This window comes from Haliaeetus albicilla, chromosome 7, assembly GCF_947461875.1.
Source record: "Haliaeetus albicilla chromosome 7, bHalAlb1.1, whole genome shotgun sequence".
NCBI classification, from domain to species: Eukaryota; Metazoa; Chordata; class Aves; order Accipitriformes; family Accipitridae; genus Haliaeetus; species Haliaeetus albicilla.
This window is the reverse complement of record NC_091489.1, coordinates 200717-216520: the sequence shown is the minus strand read 5'-3', so window position 1 is coordinate 216520 and position 15804 is coordinate 200717. Positions and strand designations below refer to the sequence as shown.

Here is a 15804-nt window from a genome sequence, read left to right as displayed (position 1 = left end):
TGAGGTACTTTCTGCACTGCCCATGGCTCTTCACAAGGGAACCGTGCTCTGGTTTTAGCAGAAAAAGGTGTTGGTGACAGGCAGCCACGTATCACTGCACAGCTGTTTGGCAGGTGTCTTGTTCAAGTAGAGGCAAATTTCTTGCCTTGCAGTCTTGATGCCAAAACAATCAGGGATTCAAGTTACAAAAGCCTTTTGCCATTAAAGCAAGACAACAGCTAGATTTCTACCAGTGCTGTATTTCAGCTGTGGTGTTAGCTGAAAATGGCTTGCAGGCCAGGAGATCTTTAGAGCGGTCTGAATTAAAGAAACCGAGTGTTGAAGTGTTTGTTTTAAGGAGGCAAATTAGGCAGCCAAAGGAACTGAGATGCTTACCTGACACATTGGCAGAACGGCCCATCCAGCCTACTAAGTATTGTGTGTTGCAGGCAGGAAAGTGCAACTGTGATGCTTGCTGGCAGAGAGCAACAAGGAGTGCAGACCTATGCTCCTGTACAGAGCAAAGATGGAACCTCCAGGGCTCTACGGTCATCTGCTAAGGACATCTAATATACTAACATGCCTCTTTGCTTTCCCTGCTTCATGTCTAGTTACTTTGCACGCTGGAGGGCAGGGCGGTAAGTAACACTGTGCAGTGTCTCTTAGGTAAGAGACAAGCTCTGCACAAGAAGCCTTGTATGCAGGATTAGGAGAGCAGCGTTCTGATAGCACAGAGGTAAGGAAAGGTGCGCCCACCCCAACAGAGCCCCAGGATCGCCAGGGTATCGCTCACTTACAGGTCAGCTGCTCGCATCTGGTCTGCTCTGACGCGCCATTTCCTGCTGAATAGAGCTGCCCCTCTGGCACAGAGCAACTTGGGTCTCTTCGGCCTGCCTTCAGGCTGACACCTGTGTTGCATTAATTTTTTAAAAAGCTCTCGCCAGCATCTGTTGACTCGCTGTTGTCGCTCCCACATCCCCGATGCCACATGCAGACCGATGCAGCAGTCCCTGGGGCTTGCTCCAGGGCAACCTGCCCCCCCCCGCCCCGTTTGTAGGTTCCCTGTGCTGCTTGTCCTCCCCAGGTAATGGGGTGGGGGGCATGGACAGGAGCAACCCCTAGACTTTTAAAGCAGTTCAATGCAAGGGACGGCAACGCTCCAGCCACTCGGGTGCTTTTTGGAACGGAGGCGATGAAGATGACTGCCCGGGCTGCGAGTGGGGAAAGGGCAGGGCAGTGTAAGCCCTGTGCCCCCAGTAAGTAGTTGCCGCCTGTGGCTGGTCTCTACTGGGCTGAGCTGTCAGTCATCCCTCATCCAGCCGATGCTCAGAAGAGGATCGTTACGGGGATGCTGCTGCGCGGCGGCCAGAGGTCTGTACTGCAGCTCGGGAGCCGCGCATGCGCGGTGGCGGTTTTTTTTTCCCGCGCTCGCTGCTGCCTACCGGCGACCAATGTTCGGTACTGCAGCTCGGAGGCTGCGAGTACGCGGTGCTGTCCCTGTCCTGCACGTGCCGTCCAACGGTAACGGCAATGCGGCACCGGGGTGAGGTGCCGCCGCGCTCGTTGCTTCCTCCCGGTAAGGAAACGCCGCTGCCGCCCCAGGCGCGCGGTGTCGGCGGGCGCTCGGCGCGCAAAGCGCTGAACTGCAGCGCCGGGGCCGCCCCTGGGCACGCGCCTCCCGCCGGCCGCTCGCTGCTGCTGCCGCCTCGTGGCCAAAGCGCGGAACTGCAGCGCCGGCACCGCACAGGTGCGCAGCAGCGCCGCCGCCGCCTCGTGGCCGAAATGTGGAAGTGCAGCCCGGCGTTCGCGCGCCGGCTCTGGCTCCTCCGGCGCGCCGTGAGGGGGCGGCGTATGCGCGGTCCCCGGGAGCAGCGTGGCGGCGCGCAGGGCGCGGGTCTCGGCGGTACCGGGCGAACGCCAGGACCGCGGGTGAGGCGAGCGATCCCCTCCGGCGGGGGCGGGGGCGGGGGGTGCCTCCTGTCCGCTGGCCGCCCGGGGCTGGCGGGACGGGAAGCTGCGAAGCGGCCGCCGCGGCAGGCTCCCGGTCCGCCGGAGGCGAGCCGGGCCGGGGCAGCGCCCGGCAGTTCCCCGAGAGCCGATAGAAGGGAAGAGGGGACGGAGGCGGGCACGCCCCAGGCGCGGCCAGCGGGCGCCTCCCCGAGTCGCCGGAGCTCCCCCGGCGCCTTCGCTCCGCCCGTGCGGCTACCCCCAGCTCCAGCCCCTCCCCTGAAGCCTGCGCTGTAGCCGCAGGCAGCCCCCGAGCCCTGTCGTGAGGGCAGCAAGCTGGCCCTGCGATGTTCTCGAGTCTCCCTGAACGTGGGTGCCGTTAGCAGCGGCGCGGGGAACGAGCGGCGTCTGCGGAAGCCCCTGCGGAAGGAGGGGCTCCGGCCAGGGTCGAGCTACGGTAATAACGGTCGCTGCTGCCTCTTTCCCTCTCCCAGAGGCCACGCTGTGAGTGCGGTTGTCCGTTCGTCCCCGGGGGTGCCGTTGACTGCAGCGGCCTCAGGCTTGCGTGGGCCGTCTCTGCCCGGCCTCCCTCTCCTCGCGGCGCGGGAGCACAGAGGGACAGGCGGAGCGCTTACTGGCTGTGGACGGGAGCTGCTGAAGCTGGAGAGGCCACAGAAAGGTAAAGAAGAAGAAACGGCAGGCCATCTGGCTGGCAGCTGCCTCCCGCTGCAGGCAAGAGAGAGCCTGCCTCTCTGGGTGTGGGAGGATCCCGCCTCGTAGTCCACAGCAGGTCAGACCACCAACGTGCACCACAGGCTCTGTAAGCATCACCAACAGCGCGGTACGGCCATATAGTGTGCGAGGCTACGTGTCTAAGAAGCCTCGTCTTATGAGAGCTGTGATACATCCATGTATTCTTTTAGGTGGAGGACAGTCAGGCGATAGGAGTTACAGAAGAGGAAGGGAGGAGAGAAGGAGAAAGAAACGTCTGAACTGGCAAAGGGTTCTGGCAGTGCCGAGAGCAAGAGCTGTGGTGAGTCCCAGTCCCTCCCTGCCCCTCTCCTGGTCCTTTTTTTCCCAAGCTGCTGTGATATTTTTTTTTTTTTTCGCTTCCCTGTACCTCTCCTCTTCTGCCTATTCTCTTGTCCCGCTCCTTCTTCCTCTCTCCCTTTATTTGTTGTTTGACTGCTCCCTTTTTTTTTTTTCTCTCTCTCTGGGTTCTTGTCCTGCTCCCTCTCCCTCCTTTTTTTCCATCCTCTGTCTCTCTCCTGCAGCCCATAGGTGTGGTTTTTTCCTTTTCCATCTGTCCTGGTTTCAGCTGGGATAGTTAATTGTCTTCCTAGAAGCTGGTATAGTGCTATGTTTTTGAGTTTGGTATGAGAACAATGTTGATGACACACTGATGTTTTCAGTTGTTGCTAAGTAATGTTTAGTCTAAAGTCAAGGATTTTTCATCTTCTGATGCCCAGCCAACAAGAAGGCTGGAGGGGCACAAGAGGTTGGGAGGGGGGACAGGCAGGGCAGCTGACCCAAAGTGGCCAACAGGGTATCCCATACCATGTGACATCCTGCCCAGTATATAAACTGGGGGGGAGTGGGGCCGGGGGAATCGCCGCTCAGGGGCTAACTGGGCGTCGGTTGGTGGGTGGTGAGCAATCGCATTGTGCATCACTTGTATATTCCAGTCCTTTTATTATTACTATTGTCATTTTATTAGTGTTATCATTATTAGTTTCTTCTCTTCTGTTCTATTAAACCATTCTTATCTCAACCCACAAGTTTTACTTCTTTTTCCTGATTCTAGCCCCCATCCCGCGGGGTGCGGGGGAGTGAGTGAGCAGCTGTGTGGTACTTAGTTGCTGGCTGGGGTTAAACCACGACACCATCTGTTTGTCCTGATCTGCATCCGTCTCTTTTTTCCCCACAATTTCTCTGGCCTGTTCTTTGGCATTCTTTTCCTCTCTATGCCTGTACATGCTGCTCTGTCCCTGCCTTCCTATCTCTGTCTCCTTCCTTCTTTTTTTCTCTTTGTCCCTTTGTCTTGCTCACTGTTGCTGGGTTTTTTTGTTTGGTTGGTTGGTTGGGTTTTTTTAATTTATTTTGTATTTCACTGTCCCTGTCCTCCTTCCTGTTCATCTCTTACTCTCTGTGACCCTTTGTGCTGCTTCCTGCCCCTTTTTTATTCACCCTCGCTCTCTCTGCAGGGCTCCTAATATCCGTCTCTCTTTCTCCAACCCCCTATGGTTCTCACGGTCTCTGTCTTTCTCTGTCTCTTGTCATTATTCTTGTCTGTCGCTCTGTCTTGCTTCCTGTCCCGTCGTTTCTTGCTGTGTCCCTTTGTCCTGCTCCCTGCCCATATTCATATTCCTCTCTGTCCTGTTGACCACCCCAGTTTATCTCTGTCCTGCCCCTGTCCTGATTCTTCTTTCTCTGCCCAGCTCCCTGTCCCTCATTCTGTCTCGTTTCCTCTGTCCCTGCTGCCTATTTCTCCATCTCTGTCCACATCCCTGTCCCCTTTTTTCCCCCCTTGCTGTCCCTCTGCCCTGCTTCCTCTCACTATCTTTTCTGTCTTTCTCTCTCTGTCCCATTCCCTCTCCCATCCTGTCTAACTGTATCCCCCCGTCCAGCTAGCTGTCCCTTCTCTCCTTTCTGTCTTCCTCATTTTTTTTTTTTACTTTCTCCGTATCTCTTTCCTGCTGCCCATCACTGTTGCTTTTTTCCCCTCTAATGCTGGCCTGATCTCTGTCCCTTTTTTCTCTCTCTGTCCTTCTGTCATGCTCCTTGTGTCTTTTCTAATTCCTTCATCTCTGTCCTGCAGCCCATCACTAATTTTTTTCTTCTTCCATCCCTTTGTCCTGCTCCCCGTCCTTGTCTCTCTTTCCGTTGGTTCTGCCTCCCATCCTTTTTTCCTTTCTTGCTCCATCTCTCTGTCCTGCTCCCTATCCCTCTCACTCTCTTTCTGTTTCTCTGTCCTCCTCCTTGCCTTTCCCCCCATTCTCTGTCTTGTTCCTTGTTTTTTTTTGTTTTCTGTCACTGTGTTTTCTCAATCCATCTCCGTCCTGCAGCTCAGTGCTTTTTTCCCTTCTCCAGCTATCTGTCCTGCTCCCCATCCTAGGCTTTTTCTCTTCCATCTCTGTCCTAGTCCCCATCTCTTCTTTTTGCCTGTCTTCCACTTTGTCCTGCCTCCCTGTCCCTTTTTTCTCTCTATCATCTTGCCTTGCTCCCTGTCTTCCTCTGACAATCGGTGTCCTGCTCCTTGTCCCCACCCACCCCCGTCTCCCATCCCTCTTCCTGTCTCTTCTCTCTTTCTATCCTTCTGCCCCAATGCTTCTTTCTCCACCTCTGTCCTGCTCCCTGCCCCTTGTTTCCTCTCACTGTCCCTCTGTTCTGCTTCCTGTCCCCCTGGTTTTTCTGTCTTATTTCCCTGTCCCACTCCCTCTCTGGTCACTTGTTGCTATACCTCCCTGTCCAACCAGCTCTGACTTTTTCCCTTTATCTCCTCCTCTTTCTTGCTACCTGGCCCTTTATGTTCCTCTGTCTCTGTCCTCTAGCCCATTGCTGGTTTTTTAATTTTCCCTTCTTGGTCTTTTGTACAGATCTGACCCTTTCTTTCTTTCTCAATCCCTTTTTGCTGTTCCCTGTCCTTTTTCTCTCTCTGTCTGTGTGTTCTGCACCCTGTCCCTGTCCTCCTTCCTCCCTCCTCTCCTTTCCCCCTCCATCTCTATCCCTCTGTCCTGCTCACTGACCCTATGTTTTCTTGTGCCATCTCTTTGCAGGGCTTCTCGTCCTTATTATTTTTTTTATTTTTCTACCTTTCTGATCTTATCCTTCTACCTTCCTTTCTCTCTCTGCTCCTCAGTCTTCTCCCTTGTCTTATTTTTCTTTCTAGTTCTCTCTCCAGCTCTCCACCATTATTTTCTTTCTCCATTTCTCTGCTCCACTGCCCATTCCTCTCTTTCTTTTTGCATCCTGCTGTGCTGCTCGCCATCCGTCCTTCCCTCCCTTCCTCCCTCTTTCTCTGTCATTATACTTGTGTCCCTCGTTGTCTCTCCAGGACCTGTCTGTCCTGCTCCCCATCCCTAATTTTCCTTTTCCATTTCTCTGTCCTGCTCTTGGTCCCTCTTCTTCCTCTGGCTCCATCTCCCTGTCATTCTCCCCGTTGCTCTTACTTGTTCTCTATCCCGGTGTCCTCCTCCCCATTCCTCTTTTTTTTTTTTCCTCTGTATCCCATTTTCTTGCTTCCCGTCCCTCACTTGTCTTCTATACCCCTCTCTCCTTCCCGCCCCCCCGTCTCTCCTTCCCGCCCCGCTGTCTCTCCTTCCCCCCTGCCCCCCCCTCTGGCCTGCTGCTTGCCACTGGTTTTTTCTTTCTCTTGCTGTCTGTCTGGGTTCTGTCACTCTGTCTTAATCTGTATCCATTGTTCCACCCTGCCCCGTCCTTCCAGCCTGTGCTTTCCTCTTTCTATCCCTCTGGCCGTAATACTTCTTTCTCCATCTCTCAGTCCTGCTCCCTGGCCCTTTTTTTTTTTTTCCCTTTTTTTTTTTTTTCCTTACCATCCGTCCTGCTTCCTCTCCCTGTTTTTTCTGCCTTTATGTCTCTGTCCTGCTGCCTGTCTCATTGTTTCTAGTTATAACCCCCTGTCCAGCCAGCTGTCCCTTTTTTCCTTTGTCTTCCCTACTCTGGCCCTACTTTTTCTTTGTCTGTCTCTGTCCAGCAGCCCATCATTGTTTTTTCCCCTTCTCCATCTCTTGTCTTAATCTATATCTGGTTCCCCCCTCCCCACCACCCTCAGTCCTTCTGTCCTGTTCCTTATCCAGCTTTTTGTCTTTCCATGTCCCACGCTCTCTCCCTCCTCCCTTTTCTCTACATCCCTTTGTCCTGTTGCTCATCAGTGTTTTTTCCTTCCACTCCTCTGTCCTGTTCCCTGCCCCTTACTTCTCTGTCAATCCCTCTGTCTTGTTATGGATCATTATTTTTGCTGTCTGCATCCCACTGCCCTGCTTCCCATTCATCTCTTTGCTCTCTCCTGTGCTGCTCCCCAGCAGTATTTTGTCTTTCTCCAGCTCTCTGACCTGCTCCCCACCCGCCTCGTTTTCTCTCTGTCATTCTTTCCGCTTCCCTGTACCTCTCTGTGCAATCTCGTGTCCCGCTCCTTGTCCCTCTCTGTGTATATATTCCCTGCTGTCCTGGTCCCCGTCCCTCTCTTTGCCTGTCTCTCCCTGTCCCTGTTTGTTCTTTCTTTCCCTCTCTGTTCCCTTGTTTTATTTTTCGCTTCCCAGCCCTCTGTCCTGCTCCCCATCGCTCTACTGAACACGGGCGGGGCCGGCGGGACGCCTGGGCGGGGCCAGCAGAGCGGCGGCGCTGCCCGGCTGCCGGGTTCCGCTCCGGGCCGTGAGGGAGCCGGAGCCGCCTCGGGGCGGGGGAGGCGCGGCGGGTCGGAGAGGTGGGATCCCCCGGCCGGAGCCTCCGCGGGCGGGGCCGGGCTCTGCTCTCCTGGGGCCGGCGGGGGCGGAGGCTGCCCCGGGGTCGTTGGGGGGGGGGGGGGGGGGTTCGGCGCCGAGCCCGTGTCCGGCCAGGGGGGAGCTGGGGCAGCGGCAGCCCCATCCCGTCCCCGGCTGCTCCTCGCTGGGGCCGGGCGGCCCCTGCCGCTCCCGGCGCGGGTCGGGCGGCGGCGGCCCGGGGGGGGGCTCCTGCAGGGGCGGGGAAGGGCCCCGGCTGCTGCCGGCGGGGCGTCCTGGAGCGGGTCCAGGCTGGGGGTGGCTGAGCCTGGCTCCCCGCGGGGGTGCTTCGGCTGGGGCGTTTGGGGTGCGTGCGCGGTGCTGCTGGTGACGCCGGGGAAATAAAGCCCGAAACGGCTGTAATGAAGCGACGCCCTGCCTGTGCTGGGGCTGCCCCGCAGAGGCGTGGGGCCGGGCCTTCCGCAGCTCCCGAGCACTCCCCAAAACCGCGTGTGGGGCCCCGGGGGTGCAGGGCTGTGGGGTGGCTACGCTCCCCCCACCATTGCCCACGGGGACTGCAAAGGGGGTCAGCTGGTTTGGGGGCCAGAAATGGAGACCCAAGTTTTCTGTTCCTGGGCCTTCAAAACAGTCTCGCGTGGCTGATTTTGGGGCTCAGAAACAGACCGAGCTGCCCGGCTTTGGGCCCAGAAGCAGAGGTCCGCCCCTGCGTTTTTGGGCCTTGAGAACAGGCTCAGCAGCCGGGTTTTTTGGCTCCCAAATGGGCCCCGAGTCAGCTGGTGTGGGGGCCAAAAGCGGGAGCCAGCTTGGCTGGTTTTGCAGGTGGGTGAGAGGCAGGTGGGTGGGAGGGTGTTGGGGGCTGCAGGGGAAAGCAGGGGGTGGGCAGGGTGCGTGGACCCTCCCTGGAGATGGGGGTCTGGTTGTGTCGGATGCCGAAGTTCGGGACTCCGGCACGCAGTAGGCCGAACTGAACATCTGCGATGGTCTGTGGGGGGAAAGGCGCTTTTCAGACCCCATGTGCCCTCTTTGAGTCCAGCTCTTCTTTCTACGCTGCTTGGAATAGTTGTTAAGTAATTAATCGCACCAACTAATGAATATTTATACAGCGTATAACTCTGATGTTTAATCCTAGTGGTCAAGTTTTGACAGCAGTTGATATACAACCTTATGGAAAGCCCAGACCGTTGCACATAGCTGGAGCTTGTAAGGAGAAGCAGCTGAAATCAGCCGGAGCTTCGGTGCGGAGCTGGGGCTTCAACGAGCCAGAACGGTAGCAAGCAGGAGCTGGAACGAGGCGGGGTGTCTGTTGTCTGGTGCATGCATTAGCCAGAGGCAAAAGTACCTGCAGCTGTTAACGAGCAGGAGGCGTGATTAGCTGGAGCGTCTTTTCGATGGAGCGTCCGTCGGCCAGACTGCGCTCACAGCGTGGCCGAAGAGCGGCCGGGCCCAGGCAGGGCTGTCCACAGTAAGCAGCTCCGAGCAGCAGGGAGGTGAGTTTTCCTTCTGCCAGCGGGGAGCCCGGCCTCTTCCGTCGGTGATGCAGTCCACGCCACGCTCCTCTCTCTGCGTGGAGGGTCTCGCCCGGTCCGTTCCCGCAGGCAGAAGCGAGGTGGGGGTCCCCTGTCTGTCCTGGGGCAGCCCCCCCCGCGAGGGGGTGCGGGCAAGGTGTCGTTGTCCCCTCGGTACTGGGCAAAGAGGAGAGAAACCGGCCAGCGGGAGCTCCTGGGGTGCAGAGCCCTTCCAGCAGAATCCTCCCCTGTCTTTTCACCATTGGCTGGGTGTGACAAACAGGTTCAATTTTTTGTCTCCTCTTTTCCCAGTGTCACCTTCCGTGTCACATGAAGAAAATTCTGCATGGTTTAATTCCCTTTGCTGCTCAGGTAATAGCATATATCAGGCTGGGGGAGCAGAGAGAAACACTTGTGAGTTTGCTGGCACTACAGATGCTCCACATCAAACCCACAGAGAAGGCAAATTTGCTGCTAGTGCAGAAAAGCTGACGGAAGAATTGCTGTTAACAGATCGTGCCCTGTTCCTGAACTGGTCCCTTGATGTGTTTTTGTTTCAGGTGAAAGAATGAAATTTCCTGTCTGGTAAATTCAGAGTTGCCTGTTAGCTTCTTCAGGGTCGAGTGTTTCTCTTCTCTCTGTTCATACTGATTTTATGGGCAAGTTGGAAATAGCCTTTTATTTTTTTTTACATATAACTGAATTTTTAGGAATATGTGGTGTCCCTGTAGTTCATTTTTGAGCAACTTAGATGCCAGTAGAAATGTAATGAGTGAAACATGATGGAAACTGGTACTTAAACTTGATTTTTATTTGATTTTTTTTTTTCTTTCCATTAGAGTGTTGATGGTATGTTGTCCTGTGGCACAATCCCCAGTCTGTTCAGCGGCGTCTTCAGTCTAGGACTTTTAAGTAAAAAAAGTTTGTCCTTCCAAAAAGGGACTAGCCATTCATAGGACTGAGGCATAGACTTGGAGAGTCGTTTAAGTATGTGATCAGAATTAAAGCCAACTTTCACTTAATGTTGCTGCTGTTGATCTTCGCTTTCATTGATTTCTCCACCACTCCCTCATGGTTGGGAGCTCTGAATCGCAATTTTTTTCAGTCTCTTAACACATTTCCCCTGCCCCCCACCCCCCAAAAAGGAGAGGCAATGTCTAAAAGTTAATTAGTTTCCTCACAAATGCGTGAGTAAATAAAATTTGAGTTATGATGATTAAAACCATATAAATGACACCAGTCTTGCAGATCTGGACTATTTCTGAACAGGCATTCATCACATGCAAAAGTCATCAGGGTACAGATCACCTGCACTTCATGTTCTGACAAGATAAAATGCTGAGGCAGTGTCCTGGTTTCAGCTGGGATAGAGTTAACTGTCTTCCTAGTAGCTGGTACAGTGCTATGTTTTGAGTTCAGTATGCGAAGAATGTTGATAACACTGATGTTTTCAGTTGTTGCTAAGTAGTGCTTAGACTAAAGTCAAGGATTTTTCAGCTTCTCATGCCCAGCCAGCAAGAATGTTGGAGGGGCACAAGAAGTTGGGAGGGGACACAGCCAGGGCAGCTGACCCAAACTGGCCAACGGTGTATTCCATACCATGAGACGTCCCAGCTAGTATAGGAACTGAGTTGGGGGGCGGGGAGTTGCCGCTCGGGGACTAGCCGGGTGTTGGTTGGCGGGTGGTGAGCAATTGCACTGTGCATCATTTGTACATTCCAATCCTTTATTACTACTGTTGTCATTTTATTAGCGTTATCATTATTAGTTTCCTCTTTTTTGTTCTATTAAACTGTTCTTATCTCAGCCCACGGGTTTTGCTTCTTTTTCTGATTTTCTCCCCCATCCCACTGGATTGGGGGGGGAGTGGGTGAGCAGCTGCGTGGTGCTTAGTTGCTGGCTGGGGTTAAACCATGACAGACAGGGATGAGCTCTGAAAGAAAATAAAAAAAAAAAGATACAGGGTCACAGTTTTGGTTTGTTGTTGGTTGTTTTTAAAGAGTGCAATATTGACTGGTGCCAGCCTGCAGAGCTCTTCTGCTGCCTGACCTCTCCTCTTTCATGGCTGTAATTGTTGTTTGGATAATTGTAGAAGAGCAATTTAGTTACTTGCCTCTGTGAATGTGCTGGTAATACCAGGAAGGCAAATGCTTGAACCAGTAGTGAATAACTTGGCGACGAGTAGAATTTCTGAAGGAAGAACAGCAGCAGCAACAGGAAGCAAATAGCAAGTGACCAAAAACTTGCGTGTGTCAAAGGCATCAAAGCTTTCTTGCCGAATGTTGTTTGGCAATATGTTCCAAATGGCTTTTTTTGGTAAACGTAAATTTTCAGGAAGTTCAGGGTTGCGTGTGGCAAAACGTGTCCCTCTGCGTACGCGTCCTGCTACGTAAATAGCATGGGTCAGTGGCAAGTCCAGTGGCAGGGCTGCTGTTCCCTACTCTCGACGTTGCCGTGGTAGTGTTGCGGTATTTAGACCTTCACGGGCGGGCTGAGGAATGGAAGGAGAATGCCCGTTTTCTGTAAGGGCTCAGAATGCCGACCCTTTTCTCTGCCTGCCGCTCCCCTGTGCGTGAGATGAAGCTGTTTTATTTTTCTCCCTTGTTCCTGGTCTAAATATTTCTGGAGCTGTTGCTGCTGTGGGTTTGCAATTTGTGTTACTGCGTTTTTGTAGCGTTCTAGTGACGGGTCGTTTCTACTGTGGCGAAGCATCGAGATACGGTTTTCGGTTTAAAGCATCAGAAACTACGTTCACCGAAACCGGTAACTCGTGGCGCAGGTGAAACCGATCTGGCGCGTGCAGCTGTGCTCGCAGGGGTGCTTGGTGGCTCCTCATCAAAACGGCAGGGTGCGTGCGTGGACATCCGTAGGGTTGCGCTCTGGGTCCGAGAGCGTTAACGTATTTTTGCTGTTGGAAGATGGAATGGAGCATGTGCCTGTTAAATCTCAGGGCGGTCAAAAGCTAGAGGGACCCTGAGCGGGTTTGGTGGCACAACTGCGGTTTTAAAAGATCTTGACCGTTTGGAGCAACGGCCTGGAAAAAACCATTCTTTTTTTGCAATGAGGCAGTTCACAAGGACAGATGTGTTGCTGTGCACTTTAGCAAAAATACTCAGCTTGTGACATATAGGATGAGGAAGTCTTGGCTATACTAATGCTTGAGAAATTGTATGTAGATACCTATGTCTGTCTTCTGCATGTATCCAAGAAAGTGAGTTCTCGTGAAACTAAACCTGTTAATGAGTCAATAAGGAAAAAAAAAAGGCACGGTTGTCTAAAAAACGCAAAAGCTCTAGTGGGCTGTGTCAACAACTGTACCGAAGATGATGCAAAAATACTTTTTCCTCTGCTCAGTCGTACTGTCTTCACAAACCTTCACAAAAAAGGGCAGCATTGGATTCCTGCCCAGTTTTATGCTAAAGTGGTTTTCTTCCCCCCCCCCCCCGCCTCAGGTGGATGTCAGCTGCCACCATTTCACTGTGGTTGCCCTTTCTTCTGCCGTGAAAGTACAAGACAGATGGAAAGATTCCGTAATGGTCTGCAAGTACAAGGTACGCCTACGATGTGTGTCTGCATTTTTCCAAAGGTACTTGCGGTATGGACTTCAACGTTGAGAGTGTGCCAACTCTCTTTCCACATTTTTTCTGTGAAATATTTTAATACAATACTAAAACTAAGGTCTGCTCTGGAGCACGTTATGCCTACGCAAAGTTTACTTCCCTCTGTCTGTTTCCTCTTCCTGAAAGCATATAATCTTGTGTTTCTGTGCGCTTACTAGTAAATGATACCGTGAAAATAATTTTGTACTAAAAGAGGGAAGAAACTGTTCGTAAGAGTTCAGCTATTGAAGAAACGGGCTTTATTTTCACGATAAAAGCTTAATGCTTTTGCAGTCAATGAGTTTTTAAAAACATCTTATAAGAGTACTCGAAAACCTTACTGAGATAACTAGCACCTGTACTAAAAGCAATCAAGGTCAAAGAAGAGACGTGGACAAAACAGGACAAACTGGTGTCGCTTCCGTGTGTTTTCCAGGTTTTCCCCGGAAGCATTAGCAGCCTTGTAACTAGTGACACTGAGTCCTGAGGTGGTTTTGGTGAGTTACTGCTTCAGTAATGTCTTTTTGTTGCATTTATATAAACATGGGCACACCTTTTTATGAGATTTATTCTTTATTTTTCATTTTGCTCTTTGAAGTTTTCCACTTCACTTTCAGCTTTATTCAACAAACAAGCAAGATGCAAAGCAGCAGCAGCAGTGCAAGGGCTGTAGCTGTTTTGGTGGATCCGTAAGCATAGATTCTGATTGTGTACAACCTCGTCCTGCAGCCCCCCAGGGTTATCTCCCTGCAGCAGTGCTGTAAGGAAGGGAGGAGACGTTTTCCAGCACCAGCAAGAGTGTTTACTTGTATGCTAAGAAGGTGTTCAAAATGGTATCGATTAGCCTAAATGCTGATTTTTAAGTGTTCAAATCACTCTTAACTTTTAAAGGAGGTGTTGTATTTCCAGCTGACCTGCTTACCTGAAATCCTCCTTTAGCTCAGCTACTCTTGTGCACCCCCAGCCTCTGCTGGCAGGGCAGTATGAGAAGCTGGAAGGTCCTTGAGTTAATATAAACACTGCTTAGCAACAACTACAGCATCGGTGTGTTGTCAACATTATTCTCATCCTAACTCCAAAATGGCCCTGTACCAGCTACTCAGAAGAAAATGAACTTTATTCCAGCTGAAACCAGGACAACCCCAAACCCCCTGATTCTGGCTCTGCAATGGAAAAAAAGAAACGAATTTGGGACTCATGGGAAAGCCAAATCCGTCTGGATTTGTGCAGCTGGAAAGGAAAAAAACGACCCCATTTTCATGCACAAAACCGCAACCAAAAGATCACCACTTTTTATGTTGTGGAAAAGCACTGAAACACACCCCAAACTGAGTGTTTTGAAAAAGGAAAAAACTCCGCAGTTTGGGGAAGATTGGGGGTGAAGCACAGGCAGTTTGAGGGGCATTGCTGGGGGTCCTCCCAGCGTGGATGATCTGGTGTGGATGCTCTGTTGCGGGTTATCCCAGGTGAGTTATCTGCTATGGATCATACTGGGTGGACTCCCTGGGGTAGGTCATCCCCACCCGTGTCCCCCCATGCACCTTTGTACCCTCACTTACCCTCCCCCCCGTGTGTGTTTCTCCCCCATATATGCCCCCTGCTGCTCCAGCCCGCCCCCTTCACCCATGCTAGTTTTTAACCCACGCGAGTTGTTTCCCCCTGCATTCCCTGGTCTCCTATCTCCTGTCCCCCCCTGGCTTCCTTTCCCTCCTCCATATTCCACCCCCCCCCATCATCCGTCAGGCTCCAGACCCCTGGCATGCTGCCTGCACCCCAGTCTCTGTCATTTTTTTTTCTTCTTTTCCTTACAAGTTGTTGTTGTTTCTTTTAAATGATTAAACTGTTTTCGTTTCAAGCCACGAGTTTTCTCACTTTCGCCCTTCCGATTGTCTCCCCGTCCCACTGGGGGCGGGGGAGCGAGTGAGCGGTCGCGTGGGGCTTTGTTGCTGGCTGGCGTTAAACCACGACACGGGGTGAGTTGCAAGCCCTGCCTGGCTAATGCTGGAGGCTCTCTACGTTCCTCCTGCCATCTTGACGGGCCGTCCTTGTTCTTCATTGCCGCTTTATAGCGAGCGCCTCTCGCTCTGTAAGTGGCAGGAGTGCTGGGGCCGCGCAGGAACTGCGTGTTGCAGGCAGCAAAGGGCAATTGTGACGCTTGCTGGCGGGAGCGGCAAGGAGTGCGGAGCCACGCTCCTGTAGGGAGCAAAGATGGAACCTCGAGGGCTCTACGGTCATCTGCTGAGGACTACTAATATCCCAACACGCCTCTTTGCTTTCCCTGCTTCACGTCTGATTACTTTGCACGCCGGAGGGCGGGGCGGTAAGTAACACCGTGCAGCGTCTCTTCGATAAGAGACAAGCCCCGCACAAGAAGCCTTGCGTGCGTGCAGGATTAGGAGAGCAGAGTTCTGATAGCACAGAGGTGGGGAAAGGTGCGCCCACCCCAACTGAGCCCCAGGGTCGCCAGGGTATCGCTCGCTTGCAGGTGGGCCGCTCGCCTCTGGTGCGCTGGGACGCGGCGTTTCCTGCTGGACAGAGCTGCCCCTCTGGCACAGAGCAGCTTTGGGTCTCTTGTGGCCTGCCTTCAGGCTGTCACCTGAAGCAGGCGTTATTTTTTTTTTTTTTAAATCTCTCGCCAGCATCTGTTGACTGGCTGCTGTCACTCCCGCAACCCTGATGCCACATGCAGGGGGATACAGCAGTCCCTGGGGCTTGCTCCAGGGGACCACCCCCCCCCCCCCCGCCGTTTGCAGGTCCCTGTGCTGCTTCTCCTCTCTAGATAATGGGATGGGGGGGCAGGGACAGAAGCGACCACCCGAATTGTCTGTTCTTTGCACTTGACTGCTGTAAACGCTCCAGCCACTCGGGTGCTTTTTGGAACGGAGGTGATGAAGATGACTGCCCGGGCTGCGAGTGGGGAAAGGGCAGGGCAACGTAAGCCCTGTGCCCCCAGTAAGTAGTTGCCGCCTGTGGCTGGTCTCTACTGGGCTGAGCTGTCAGTCATCCCTCATCCAGCCGATGCTCAGAAGAGGATCGTTACGGGGATGCGGATGCTGCTGCCCGGTGACCGAAGGTGGGAACTGGCGTTGGGGAGGGGCGCATGCGTGGTGGCGTGTGTCGGTGGGGTCCAGCTGTTGGCGGGCAACCGAAACGCGTTACGGCATCTCGGCAAGGGAGCATGCGCGGTGAGCCTTTTAGGGCGCTGGCCGCTGTTGCCTGGCAACCAAAGCGCGACACGGCGCCTCCGCAATTGCGCATGCGCGGCGGCGCGGTTTACGGCCTCCTGCTGTTGCTCGGCAACGAAAACGTCTTACG

The 15804-nt window shown here is 53.3% G+C and overlaps 3 long non-coding RNA genes across 8 annotated transcripts; 1 reads left to right on the top strand and 2 right to left on the bottom strand.

Moving 5' to 3' along the window:
• Positions 1-1966: 1966 nt before the first annotated feature.
• Positions 1967-15607, top strand: LOC104324803 (uncharacterized). 6 transcript variants are annotated; one of them, XR_011325283.1, is made up of 5 exons: positions 1967-2746; positions 2850-2959; positions 12343-12441; positions 12926-12986; positions 14346-15607. It is a non-coding gene; the product is annotated as an uncharacterized lncRNA (long non-coding RNA). The 6 variants fall into 6 exon arrangements; XR_011325285.1 differs by lacking the exon at positions 14346-15607 and adding an exon at positions 13615-13637; XR_011325281.1 differs by lacking the exon at positions 14346-15607 and adding an exon at positions 13088-13593.
• On the bottom strand, positions 9567-10237 carry LOC138685901 (uncharacterized). Its single transcript, XR_011325286.1, has 2 exons — positions 10128-10237; positions 9567-9636 (listed from the first exon to the last, which is right to left on the bottom strand). It is a non-coding gene; the product is annotated as an uncharacterized lncRNA (long non-coding RNA).
• On the bottom strand, positions 12330-13043 carry LOC138685902 (uncharacterized). Its single transcript, XR_011325287.1, has 2 exons — positions 12818-13043; positions 12330-12447 (listed from the first exon to the last, which is right to left on the bottom strand). It is a non-coding gene; the product is annotated as an uncharacterized lncRNA (long non-coding RNA).
• Positions 15608-15804: the final 197 nt, after the last annotated feature.